The sequence below is a fragment of the Schistocerca piceifrons genome, chromosome 9 (assembly GCF_021461385.2).
Source record: "Schistocerca piceifrons isolate TAMUIC-IGC-003096 chromosome 9, iqSchPice1.1, whole genome shotgun sequence".
NCBI lineage: Eukaryota > Metazoa > Arthropoda > Insecta > Orthoptera > Acrididae > Schistocerca > Schistocerca piceifrons.
The window spans coordinates 93,582,043-93,596,995 of record NC_060146.1 but is presented as its reverse complement, the minus strand read 5'-3'; positions in this window follow the sequence as shown (position 1 = coordinate 93,596,995).

The window sequence follows — 14,953 nt, the reverse complement described above, 5'->3', positions numbered from 1 at the left end:
TTCGTGAATCACGTCACGCAAGAAACAATTCTGAACGCAATACAAACTCGTCGCGTTCAATAACTTAGACAAGAATTGTTCTCGCACGTCTTTACAGGACGAGAGCCAGCAAACGACTTCTTCTGTGAAAGAGTATTGTAGGTGCATTGAATGTCTTCGTTGCGCTTACAACTCTCTTCCACATAAAAGTTATCTTCGACTAACATCACCTTGGACTTAGCTTTCAAGAAATTAATTGAAATTATCGCTTAGATATTTGTCCATTAATTACATCTGAGGTTTCTTCCTCCTCTTTTTGTACCAAAAATTCTCAGTGATGTATAATGTTGTTCTTATCAAAACTTCTTGTTGTTATCTGATCGGCAAAGATGTCGTATTTGCCAAGATAACTCTTCCCCACTTCATATTATGATATTCTGTCTTAATTGACTTTAAGGGGGTCGTTGGGGTGTTATATTGGGGACATGGAGGGCCATGTGATCAGGTCCCGGCCGTTGTAAGTTTTCGTGACAAGGGCCGGTGACCCATCCAAGTGCTAGCCAAGCCCAGCAGCGCTTAACTTAGGTGATCTGACGGGAACAGGTGTTCCCGCTGCGGCGAGGCCGACTCTGTGACGCCAGTACAAGGAAATAGGACGTAAGGATGTGGCGTATTCTCTAAATGGTGATTAACTATGAGAACAAATTTACATCAGTCTTCGAAAATGTTACAGAAACGAATGATAAGCGACACGTTCCGCTATTAGCCGATAAATGGGTTGGTTTGGGTTCTTTGGGGAAGGAGACCAGACAGCGAAGTCATCGGTCTCGTCGGATTAGGGAAGGACGGGGAAGGAAGTCGGCCTTGCCCTTTCAAAGGAACCATCCCGGCATTTGCCTGGAGCGATTTAGCGAAATCACGGAAAACCTAAATCAGGATGGCCGGACGCGGGATTCAACCGTCGTCCTCCCGAATGCGCCGATAAATGGAAGTTGCCATAAGCAAACAGCTAGCTGATTGCTCCCGTGGGCGTAATAGTCGCGTTACTCTGTGTCGTGTTTTCGTCTGACGAAGCACGTGTGCTTTCTCGGACTGGTCCCTGCTGTACACGGGACGAGGTGCGGGTGTTCCGCACGGCGAGGGGCCGGCCATATGCCGCGGGCGCATCTCGTCGACAGCCGGTGGACGGCCGGGTCGTCTCGCTCCGTCTGCGCTGAATGGCGACCCAGCGGCGAGCGTGAAATTCCGCGACAGCCGGCTCTACTCGGGCGTCGCACGCGATTTCGCCCTCTAAAACTGCCTGGGGCGTCGTGTGGTGCGCTCCATTAACACCCACTGGGGTCGCAACACGTGTTACGCGGAGAGAAAAGGCTCCCGCCGTACGCCTTAACCTCTCCTGTAACCAAGCCGACAAACACCTCGTCGGCGATTCCTGGCGTCCAACCAGGTTACACAGTCGCGGCAGTGACCAGACGCCTGTGCTTCAAACGTCCGTTCTTACAAATCTCTTCCTCAAGGCACAATTATCGCACTCTCACTCGAGACTACATCACACACTGCTTCGCAGACGTAATCGGAAGCAAATTATAAACAGCCGACCAGTTGCAATGGATAAAGAAATTATTTGCCTAGGTTTCGACAAATATAAATTTGTCTTCTTCAGAAGGTAACCTAAGGACAATGAACATCATAGCTTACATGAGAAAAGTATGAAATTTATAAGCCAAGAATAAACTTTGAGACAAATTAGAGAACTCTTGCATTACAGAAGTATGATAACGACGATTAGTACTTACACAATTTTACATTAGTATGGACTAATGTTGTGTTGGCCGAAGAGCCAACACCGTGTTATAACTGGAGGCCGAAATGCACGCGTTTTAGCTCACGCAGGCTGGCGTGAGGGGGGGGGGGGGGGGGAAGTACTATACTGACGTGAGGTCTGGAACATGACAAGGAATGAGAGTTCAGAAAGCGGACATAATTATTTTGATACTTAACTTTAATCCATTAATGATGAACGTCGCTCTTGACGGTACATGATTCTCAATATCAATATCAATAGTAACTGAATATGGCGCCTTGCTAGATCGTAGCAAATGACGTAGCTGAAGGCTATGCTAAACTATCGTCTCTGCAAATGAGAGCGTATTCAATCAGTGAACCGTCGCTAGCAAAGTCGGCTGTACAACTGGGGCGAGTGCTAGGGAGTCTCTCTAGACTAGACCTGCCGTGTGGCGGCACTCGGTCTGCAATCACTGACAGTGGCGACACGCGGGTCCGACGTATACTAACGGACCGCGGCCGATTTAAAGGCTACCACCTAGCAAGCGTGGTGTCTGGCGGTGACACCACAACTAACGAACCATCGCCGTTTTTACAATTGTCGGCATAGATCCATGTGTTAAAAATAAAATATAGCCCTAGAATTAGGGTTTGTCACGCAAATATAAAATAGTACACGGATCTTGCAGAGCTCACAACCGACTGGGTGTAATCGGCGAGCGTAGTTACTCTGAAAACAGAGCAGGTGGCGCTCGTGCAGAGAAACATGTGCCAATTGGCGTACAAAGGCAACGTGCAAATTATCAGTATTAATAACGTCCTTAGTTAGAGTAACAATAAGAAAGAAAGGAAATTAACACTCCCGTTATAACAGTATGGGAGCATTGGTACAAATAATGTAGTTATACATCAAAAAAGGCAGGTGGCGCTTACGCCGAGAAACTTACGCCCAGTGGCACATACAGCCAAAATATAAAAAATTACATTATTATATTAGTAAAGCCCACAAATGGTATACATGTCAGAACTTTAAAATTGACAATAATGGCTCTTGTCAAGAAAGAATTACGAACACTGGTACACGATCCTGTTAATACACATTCACAGGAAAAACAAAATTTTAGAGCCAGGCAAAATCACATAAGGACCGATGTAGTAGCAAACATACACCGTGACAAAACCACCACTACATAAGGGGTAGTGAGCTTAAAGCACTGAAGGTGCATCATAGCTTCCTGAGGAAATAAACCACTAAGGTTACCACCATTAATGTTATACCGTAAACAGTACAGGTTTAAAGCCTTCGAAAAATTGTCGTTATTAATACTGATAATTTGCACGTTGCCTTTGCACGCCAATTGGCACGTGTTTCTCTGCACGAGCGCCACCTGCCCTGCTTTCAGAGTAACTACGCTCGCCGATTACACTCAGTCGGTTGTGAGCTCTGCAAGATCCATGAGCTATTTTATGCTAACGCGACAAACCCTAATTCTAGGGCTATATTTTATTTTTGACACATGGATCTATGCCGACAATTGTAAAAACGGCGATGGTACATTAGTCCTTACTAATGTGAAATTGTAAGTACCAGTCGTTATCATACTTCTGTAATGCAAGAGTTCTCTAATTTCTCTTAAAATTTTAGTCCTTAGATTATCTTCTGAATAAGACAAATTAATATTTGTCGAAACTAAGGTAAATAATTTCTTTATCCATTGTAACTGGTCGGCTGTTTATAATTTTATTGCGTGAAACCGTTGCTGTAGTGCAGCTATGTTTAAAATATTGTAATCGGAAGCATTTCTCACAGACCCGGATTAGTTCTCTACTGTGCTACACTAACTAATCAGTCTAACAAGGGGACGGCGCATATCCTGTTGGTCATCACAGATGTGGACGCTCCAGATGCCCACGCCTTTTTCTTTTTTTTAAGCATTTCTTTCGCATGTCGGGCGAGGCATGAGCTACTTACGTTATCAATGTCATGAAGCTGCAGTTGACGCAGTGCAAACAGCACAGAACGTTGCATTAAAAGTTTTCGGTTTACCTGCCGCGTCAGATTTGGATAAAAATCTCAAGCTTTCGATGACTACCTCATTCATCTTCGTCAGGGGTAAAACTGACTGTCATATACCGGTGAGGCTTCCGCTTTCATAAGCAGTGGACGGTTCCTCATTGGTTGGATGACGTCACGGTGAAAACGGCGCGTACAGAGGTGGCGGACTCTATGTCCATAGATTTTGTTTGCGCGCTTTATCCAGCGTTGTTTGCGGCGCCATCCATCGGAATAACTCAAAAACGTTTGTTGACATCATAAAGCAGATGAGGATAGGTCCGAATGACATCATGATCAGCCTACATGCGGTCTCTGTTTACAAAAGTACCGGTGGAAAATACGTTAAAACTGCTGGCTGAAATACTGAAGTTATTTCGACACACTTTGAGGACCACCTATTTTTTGTATGGTGGAAAATATTATGAAATGACTGACGGAACAGCATAGGTTCGCCACTGTCACCAGCCATAGCTAACTTTTTCATGGAGGATTTCTAAGAACGAGTGTTGAACAGTGCTACCTTACGTCCATCCTGCTTCTTCAGGTGTGTTGACGATACATTTTTAACCTGGCCACATGGCAATGAAGCACTGCAGCAGTTTGTTGATCATTTGAATGGGATACATCAGAACATAAGATTTACAGTGGAGGTGGAGGAGGATGGGAAGTTACCCTTCTTAGATGTGCTGTTGGAGCGAAAATCAGATGGACGTCTCGGAAATTCTGTGTACAGAAAAGCGACGCATACAGATTTATATCTAAATGCGCGTAGTTTTCACCACCAAGCACAGATGAGAGCAATGCTGAATACCTTGGTACATAGAGCGAGGACTCTTTCGGACAAGGACCATCTGACGACGGTATTCAGAAAAAATGGATATTCTGATCGTGATATCAGATCTACTCTGGCGAAGAAACCTAGGAAGGGCGCTGTTCGAACAGATCAAGAGGACCAACACATCGCGCGGCTACCATTCTGCGGTGCAACGACCAGCAAGATCGGCAGAGTCGTGAGGTCGTGAGCCGGCAGGGAATCAGACCAGTCTTCCGACCACCAAGGAAGATTAAGGAAATGTTGCGACCCGTAAAAAGATAATCTCGGCCTAAGAGTACCGGGAATTTACAGCATTCCTTGCGAGCGTGGGAAAAATTATGTGGGCCAGTCCATAAGAACTGTTGCCGATCGCTGTGTGGAACATCAGCGTCACCTGAAAAACAGATATCTAGAAAAATCAGCGGTGGCTGAGCACAATTTGTTAAATAAACATAAGATTTTACTCGATGAAACGAGAATACTTGGTCACGCTTTAAACTGTTGGGAAGCAGTTGAAATTAGACTCTGTGGCAATAATTTCAACAGAGACTCCGGATACGCATTCAGCAATGCACGGTAGAGAGCAGTTGATAAAGAAAGAGCGCAGAGGGAGACTTCTTACATACCCCGCAGTTCCCCGCCTGTTGCGATGGATGGCGCTGCAAACAACGCCGGATAACGTGCGCAAACAAAATCTATGGACATAGAGGCCGCCACCTCCGTACGCGCCGTTTTCACCATGACGTCATTCAGCCAATGAGAAGCCGTCCACTGCTTATAAAAGCGGAAGCCTCACCGGTCCATGGCGATTCGAGGGTTGGATTCCCTCTCTTCTTCATCGAAGAGTTTCACTGCCTGGGCTACTCTCAGGGTGCGCCTTCGACGTGGAAGATCCCTGCCGTGTCGTCTGCTTGCCGTCACCGCCGCCGCCGCCGCTTGGTCGCCGCCTTCCGGTCCTTGCAGCCGCCGTCGCCGTCGCCGCCTGCCGGGGCTCGCCGCCCCAGCCTGGTCGCCGCCTGCCGGTGCTCGCCGCCGCCGCCGCCTGCCGCGGCTCGCCGCCGCCGCCGCCGCCGCCGCCGCCGCTGCCGTCCGGTGCCCGCCGCCGCCGTCCTGACCCTGGTCTACGGCCGTCTTCGTCTTCATCCGTCTTCGTCTTTGTCTGTCCCCAGTTTCTGTCCTCTCCTCTTCGTTCTGTTCGTTCTTGTTTCTCTCTCCCGTCATGTCCACCCCCACCACCACTGTCACTACTACCACCACCGCCATTGTCTATACCTCCCCTTCTGCCGCCTCCACCACTATAACTTGGTGTGCCCAGTCCCACCCCCCTCCTTCCATTCCACCTCTCCTCACTCTCCCTTCATCCTCTGTCTTTGTCGCCCCCTCTCCCGCTTCTTCCTCCCGCTCTTCTCGTTCTGATCCCTTCCCCCCACTCCCCCAGCCTATCACTGCAGCTCCAGCTCGGGTGATGGCCCGTCGGGCCACTGCCCACGCCCAGCTATCCCCGTCACCTTCGCCATCACCGCCGCCACTGCCACCGTCATCGTCATCGTCGCCGTCGCCTTCACCTTCACCGTCACCATCACCATCTCCGGCGCCGACTCCGGCCCCGGGACCTGCCCCTCCCCGCCACATTCCCGTTGTTCCCATCCCCCACACCTCCTCCACCGCCGTCAAGCGCCCCGGTGGCACCCCTGCTTCCTCTGCTTCCAAAAAGGCTGCGCCTCGTCCTCCTTCTCCCACCCATGATGCCATGGAAGTCTCCCCGCCTGTCCCTGCCCCCTCATCCTCCTCCTCTCCCCCATCCTCCTACCGCTACCTCCTCTCCCGTCCTGATCCCTCTCTCCTTGAAGCCCGGAACCTCACCCTCTTCCTTCGCCAGCATTGTCCTGGTGCCCCCATCTCCCTCCTCACTCCTCGCCGAGATTCTGTTCTCATCTCCTCCCCCAGCCCAACCCTCCATACTGACATCCTCTTCTGTCTCCCTATCACCCGTTTTGGTCCCAACGCCTCCCTTACCCCTGCTCCTTCTCCATCTCCTACCCACCAACCCCAACCCCCGCGTCGCCCGCCGACCCTCACCGCTGTGATCACGCGGCTCAGTCCGTCGATCACGGAGGAGGAGGTGTTGGCGGAGCTCCAGGCCCATCCCACGCTGGAGGTGCGGGCGGTCCGCCGCATTTTCAACTCGGCCAGCCCCACCCGCCTTATGCGGGTTTTCTCTGAGGACGCCAACTCCATTGACCGTCTCCTGAAGGAGGGTGCCCTCCTCTTCCACCAGCGGTACAAGGTCGACCCTTCCCGTTCCCCTCCTCAATCCCTGCGCTGCCAGAGGTGTCTGCGCTATAATGCGCACCCCACAGCTGAGTGCCGCGAGGCCCCCACCTGCCCGCATTGTCGGCAGGCGCACTTCCTCCGGCAGTGCCCTAACCTCCAATCACCTCCCTCCTGTAATACCTGCAATCTCCCTCATCCCACCTACTCCCAAAAGTGTAAAGCCCGACCCCCTCCAACCACTCCTGAACTCACTGTACCTGTCCGTCCTCTGGACGCCCCCACCCCTCCTGGCAATTCCCTTCGTCCCCCACCCACCGCTGAGGACATCATCAGGTTCCTCACCATCGTCCTCCAGAATGTTCATCCCTTTCAGCGCCCTCACACCCTCCAGCAGATCTCCCTTGCTGCCCGTTCCATCTTCCAACTCAAGATGTACGCCACCTACTCCAACAACCAGGCCCATTTCACCTTCTCCCGTCTTGACACCCTCGTTTAAATCCCAGTCATGGCGCGACAGCAACGTATCCTTTTCAACAACATCCGCTCCCTTCCCGCCAACAAGAACCTGTTCCTGCACACCCTTGCCACCCACCGTGTGGATGCCTTCCTCCTCAATGAAACCTTCCTGCAACCCCACCACACAGTCCACACTTCGCCCTACCTCCTCCACCGCTCCGATAATCCCCTCCCGATTGCGCGTGGCGGAGTTGCCATTGGTCACCACCGCCAGATCCCCGTTCGGCTCCAACCTCTCCTTCCCGACCCCACCGAACACCTGATCCTTAGTCTCTTCTTCCCCGGCCTTACCGTTACCTGCGCCACCATTTATGTCCGCCCCAACGCTCCTATTCCCTTCGACTTCCTCTCCCACGTCGATCGTACCTTTTCCTCCTACGTGATCGCCGCCGACCTCAACATCCATAGTCGTTCCGCTGCCCAGTTACGGCGATGGCATCGGTTCCTCTCCACCCTTCAAAGTGACCTCGTCCCCATCCCCCGGCATACCCGTCCTGAATCCAACTCCACTCCTGATGTTATCCTCTCCTCCCCCAACCTCCTTGGCCGCATAACGGTGGATGTCCTGGAGCCTATTGGTAGCGACCATCTCCCTGTCCTCCTCACCATTTCAGACGGTCGTCGCCCTCGCCCCGACCCTCGTACTGACCCTCCCCCTAAGTATGTCCACGACTATTCCCGAGCCGACTGGAATGCCTACCGGGATACCCTTTCCACCCAGGTCGATAGCCACCCTCTCACCTACCACCACCCTGACGATGTCACCCATGCCGCCTCCTTTCTCCAGCGGACCTTGTCTGAGGCCGTGGAGGCCCACGTTCCTACTGTCGCCATCCACCCCCACCGTCCTACCTTACCCCCACAGGCCGTTCTCCTCCTCCGTGAATCCCGTCGTCTCTACCGTGCCTTCCTCCGCACGCGTGACCCGGACACACTACGACGCCACCGGCAACTCCAGCGACACGTTCGTAATTTGCTCGCGGCTAAGAAACGCCGGGACTGGCGACAGACATGCACCCGTTTAAATGCAACCCTACCAATCAACTCGTCCAAGTTCTGGTCGGCCTTCCGTCGCCTTACCGGAACTAAACCCTCCCCCTATTATCCTCTTCTCCATGATGATCACCCTTTCCCTGACTCCCTTAGTAAGGCCAATCACTTTGCCTCCTACCTCTCTGATGTATTTTCCGTCCCCGATGATCCCCAGTTCGATTACTCCCTCTTCCCGGATATCCGCGATCGAACTGACACCTCTTCCCCTCCCCTCGCTCCTGGCTTCCAGTACTTGGACAACATTACACACACGGAACTCAATGCCCCTATCACTACACAGGATCTCATTGCTACCCTCCGCACGAAACGCAACACCGCTCCTGGTCACGATCGTGCCACCTACCGTCACCTTCGTGAAGCTCCTGTCTCTTTCCTCTCCACCCTGGCCAGGCTCTACAATGTAGTCCTGTCCACCGGTTACTACCCCGACCTGTGGAAAACCTCCCGTATCCTCATGTTCCTCAAACCTGGCAAACCGCCGTCCGCCGCCTCCTCCTACCGTCCCATCAGCCTTACCTCGGTCTTCAGCAAGGTCCTGGAATCTATCCTCACCCGCCGCATCCACCAGCATCTCCGCCAGCACCGCCTCCTTCCCGTCACCCAGTGTGGCTTTCGGCCTTCCTTCTCTTCCGACGATCTTCTCCTTCACCTCACTCATCTCCTTTCCGAACAGCTTAATTCCCGTCGCTCCGCCATCTTCCTCTCACTTGACCTCGAACGCGCTTATGACCGCGTCTGGCATTCCGGTCTCCTCTTCAAGCTCCAAACCTTCGCCCTTCCCATTAACTACGTCCGTCTGATCGGTTCCTTTCTCTCCCGCCGTCCTTCCTATGTCACCATCCATAACACCGATTCCTACACCTTTTTCCCCTCCGCCGGTGTGCCCCAAGGCTCCATCCTCTCCCCCCTTCTGTACCTTTTGTACACGGCGGACATGCCGCCGCCGTCGCCCCCCGTCCACCTCCTCCAGTTTGCCGATGACACCGCCTTCCTCGCCCTTGCCCCCACCCTGCAACGCTCCCAACGCCTTCTCCAATCCCATCTTGACCGGTTCACCGCTTGGTGCAACCAGTGGTTGCTCAAGGTCAATCCCTCCAAAACCCAGGCGATCATTGTAGGCAAAACCACCCCTTCCTTCCGCCTCCTTGATTTCTATCTCACCATCTATGGCCGTCCTATCGCCCTCACTCCCACCCTTAAGTACCTTGGCGTCACCCTCGACCGTCGCCTCTCCTGGACTCCCCATCTCCAGACGATCCAAGCCAAGGCACGTTCCCGACTCCGTCTCCTCAAGCTCCTTTCCGGCCGCACGTGGGGTCTGGACCCCTCCACAATCCTCCACACCTATAAATCCCTCATCCGCCCTATCCTTTGTTACGCCCATCCAGCGTGGATCTCCGCCCCCCCTCCCTTTTATAAATCCCTCCAAATCCTTGAACGCCATGCTCTCCGCCTTGCCTATCGCATCCGTCTCCCCTCCCCCACGCGGATCCTGTATGATCTCATCCCCTTCCCCCACCTCCTCCTTATTCTTGAAAGGATATGTATCCTGTACACCTCACGTAAACTTGATCCTCCTCACCCGCTCCTTTCCCCGATCCTCTCCCACCCCCGCCCGCTGCCGCGCCTGTATTCCCACGTCCCACCCGGTCTCCATCTCTCCACCCTCCATACCCTCTCCCAAGGTGGCTTCCGCCAGCTCCCTCTCCCTGATGATGTCCTCGTCCCCTCCATCTACCCCTCCTATCAACTTTGACCCTGCCCCGCCCCCCACTTCCCGTGTCCTTTCCTTTCGGCACCCTCCCTCCCTTCTCTTCTCTTCCCTTCTTTTTCCGTCTCCCTGTCCCCTCCCTTCCCCCTCTTCCCCCGGGCTTCCTCTCCCCCTTCCTCCCTCCCCCCTATCTCCCCTGCCCGTGGCATCTCTGCTCTCCCCTCTCGCTCTCCCACTCCCCTTCCTCCTCCTCCTCTCTTGGCAGGTCCCCGGACTCGCACACGTATAGTGAACATTCGCGCGCCGGAGATCGTCGCCTTTTGTGTCTCGTGTGTGTGACGTCGTATAGTGTTTTTGGTGTCCGCCGTCCCACTCCTACGTTCACTTGTGCCATCGGACTCTTCAGTGTTTTGTGCGCCGTGCCGACGTGTTTTCCGTGTTGTTATCGTCACATGTGAACGACTCCGTGTTTTTTATGTCTCTGTGACCTCTCTCTTTTGCCCGTCACTTTGTTCTTTGTCATTCACCATGTTTTATACTCTTGTAAAACGCTATGGCTGAAGAGCGGCGTAGTGTGCCCCTGCCAGCCTACCTGAGTTGTACCGGTTTTAAAATAACAATAAAGTAAAAAAAAAAAAAAAAACGGTCCATGGCAGTCAGTTTTACCCCTGATGAAGGTGACGGAGGTAGTCATCGAAAGCTTGGGATTTTATCCAAATTTGACGCGGCAGGTAAACCGAGAACTTTTTATGCAAGGACTCCGACGCGAAAGACTTCGTAGTCATAGTACAGAACGTTAATCAGATGGCCTTGCGATCTAGTTCCCATAAGGAACAATTTTTCATTTTGAATTTTTACATTATTTATAGTCTGCCCCGATAGCTGAGTGGTCAGCACGGCTGTCTGCCACGCCAAGGGGCCCGGATTCGATTCCCGGCAGGGTCGGTGATTTTCTCCGCTCAGGGACTGGGTGTTGTGTTGTCCTCATTATCATTTCACCATCATCAGTGGAAGGCAACGTGAAACCACCACTGGAATCACTTCCCTAGACGCTCATGCGGTGAACCTCTCTGACGACGCTTCCCGCATGAGAAGACCTGCCGTACGGCAGAACACAAAGTCAGTTAAACTATTTATATTGATAGACACAAAATGAACGAAGTAACCCTCTCGTACAGACCGCTGGAAAATTGTTGCCTACAGTCTACGTAAGCCCAGGAGAGAACACTAGCTACTTTGGCCGATGACTGAAAAAACGATAGTTGAATGTACAGCAGAATATAGGAGTAATTTTTACTTGTTGTATGTTTAGTTTAACATAATGCAACGCGTTTCGAGCACATTCTGCCCATTTTCAGGCATTTATTCGTACAGGAAATTGTTACTTAAAAGTAAATAACTATTCGCTGTATGCACCAACGCCTGACGATGGGTAGAACATGCTCGAAACGCCTTGCATTGCGTAAAAAATAAAGTAAAACAAATAAAAGTGATTTGTAGTAGTAAATACAAGTTAATTATTCCACACAATCACGGTTCCCAGACGTAGCCTGTATAGCCGTAATTAATAACAAGAACTGGCCAGGTGCGAGTAGGACTTTCGCATTGAGGAGGTTTCCGTACAAACAGAATTATGCATACGGACAGTTCATCCGTCGCGGGAATGGGGAATTTCGAACATTTTTGCTCGTTATCGACGTTGTTACTGGCAAGATATCGGTCGCAGGAATTCCAAGATTTTAGACAATGTTTTATTTCAATACGATAAATGTGACTTACAGTCATGCAGGAGGAAGGCGACCATTATTATTATAATCAGTAGTTCTGAATTCAGATTGACTTGGTCGCGATGGTAAGACAACAGGCAAGAAATGACTTTATTGCTCAGCTGACGCGTTTCGGAATTTGTCGATCGTCATGTATCCAGTAGCGATTACTGCTGGTAGATACGACGTTTGAAGCCGTATGTGAAACAGTAATCGCTCCTGGAAACCCTTAACGATTCATAAGTGAGATTGCGAGTATCAAAATATATGACCTAAATGGCCGAATCTTTTTTGCCTCGACTTAGAAGTTACATTTATTATATCACTGAGGGACTACATACCTTAGTATGTGACACAGATTTCAACCACACCTCTACCCGTTCTTGAGAAAAAAATGAGCCTTAAGAGACAAAAAGAGTTTCTTCGTGTGATATAATTGCGAACTTACAGTTTACGTCTTTTTTCTGCGGTTGTACTACGAAACCTAACTTTTTGGCAAATTTTCTGATTCCAGGCCAACGAGAAGCACCCTACAGGTTTCGATGAGTGACTTTACCAGTATCGAAATATGCGACATAAATGGCCGTATCTTTTGATTGCATTGACTTCAATGTTTTACACCAGCAATGGATCTTGAAGCGTGAATTTACTGTCAAAACCTTTTCTTAAGAATTTACTTTATTTGCAAGCGATTCATCAAGAACATTAACACATTTAATGACACTATGTGAGCGTGGAAGTAGTTGCCAATGGGTAACTGATGAACAAATTATTTTTTTTTTTAATAAATGGAAATTTTATTCTTATAAGCCCCTTTTTTTTTAAACAGATTTAATATTATAATGAGAAAGCACCCTGTAAATATCAGGTTACAATTTATTCAGAGGCAAAAATAACAATTTTTTCCCTTTTTGATAGTGTCCTTTCGGCTGAGAACCTTGCCGCTCCCTTTTGACCCGGCTGTACCGCTCACAACAACCTCTGAAAGACTATACCGGTGCAAATCTGCAACACACCAGATTACTTTAAACTAAAAATTTTAACAACTCCCACAAGCACTTAAACTATGCACCCCATAAAAGGTGTGGAAATGGTAGAAAACACTCACATTAAAAATTATTTGCACCGAAAGCAACTTGTTTTTAAAAGAACTCTTACGGTGGAAGGGTGGCAATTTCATATACTAAAAAGACCATTTAAATAAAATCCATGAAATGCAGTTTTACATAAAATGTACCAACATGCTCTACATTACACATATACCACCTCGCAAGATGATAGGCGAGATAAAAACATATTTCAGGAATTCGGCTTTTACACCTTAAGCAATAAATTTGTTAACACCGAATCCGACAAACATGAGAGAGGCAGCTGCTATTAACGTACGGCAGACCGACAGACAGACTGACAGACACTAACTGCCTAACAAATGCGGACAAGAGACAGGCGAGCATGCTGGAGACGAGAGACTGACCAAGAAAACAAGTAGAGTTTAACAAGTAACTGAAACAACATATCACGAATCACTTAAATTCTAATGACTGCGATTTCTGGCGAAGACCTGGCGCTGCACCCCCAAAACGCCCAAGCTGCCAGCCGCTTCAACGGACGCAGGAAGGGGCGCCGATCTCCCGTCTCACGGCGTCGCAGCTCGTACCGGCCAGACCGATGTCGTAGGTTGACTCCTGTTGCTCTCGTGTCGGCCGCGAAGCCACTACCCTTCGCTATACGGCGCGGCCCACTGAACTGACGTCGCGACTTCACATGCGCCGACGCTCAAGGCGGACAAGTCACCTTGTGTCCCAGTGCGCGACCGACCAACCGATCGATCCAACCGCCAAGGACCATTGCCTGAACAAACTCGAGCAAACTGGCGGCGTAACACATATTAGCACTCCGACGACAGACACTGGCTGCCCCACACGGAGCCGGCTGACCAACTGACCGGACTCCCCGAGACTGACAAACTGACAAACTGCCGAGCTCATAGCGCCCCATAAATGCACATGAACAGGCAACCTTTTCCCTCCCCCCCCTTCCATCCTCTTTCTTCCCCACCTCCCCTCTCTTTGCCCCCTTCTCTCCCCTGCGTCCTTTTCCATTTCCCTCCTCTGCCTCCTCTCATTCCCTCTCGCGTCTGCCCTTCTCCCCCTTTATTAGTCCTCTCCCTCCTTGGTTCCCCCCCTTTTCGTTTTTTACTCTCCTCCCTCCTTGTTTTTCCCCCTCCTGCAGGTCCCCCCCCCCCCCCCGCCACCCCCCCCCCCCCATCTGCCTTTGGCTCGGGAGTGTCGTCTTTGTGCTGCCACTTTCGTGCAGTGTTCTACAGTGAGTGTTCTACTGTGTGTGTTTTACAGTGAGTGTTCCGTGTTGTGTTTTTTGGGACTTGTTGCGAACGGCCATCGTACTGTCGCTGGGTGTGCCTTCTATCTCTTGCGAACAGAAACCAGACTGTCGCCATGTTTTTTAATTGTGTGTCTACTATGTTACTTGTCTGATTCCTGTGTATTTAATCTACATTGCCAACCCCTTTTGCTTTCTGTTTTAACTTTCCGCAATTTTACCCCGTTTTACACTTTAAATCACCATTTTATCGCCTGTTTCTCCTTGTTTCTTTCTTCTTCCTTTATTTTAAAAAAGTCTGTAGGCTGTAGAGCAGCTTAGTAAGCTGCTGCCAGCCCGCCCCCTTCGGGAGGAATTGAAAATCAATAAAGAAAAAAAAACCTTTTCCCTTTCCCACGAGAGGGAGACACCAAAGCTGCGATTGCCACAGCGGCGCCACCGCCAGAAACGGAGGGCGATGCTTCACTACGCGCAGCGGTGCGCTCTTCAGAACAGCAAATTTTACCACGGCTCAGAGCTGTATGTGAAATTAATTTCCACTCGTTACGTCTTCCCGTTCCCGTGAAAAAGGGTTTCTAACAGTCGGACAGACAGACAGGCGGACAACAAAGTGAGCGCAAAAGGGCTCCATTTTTAACGACTGACAGAGAACCTTAAAA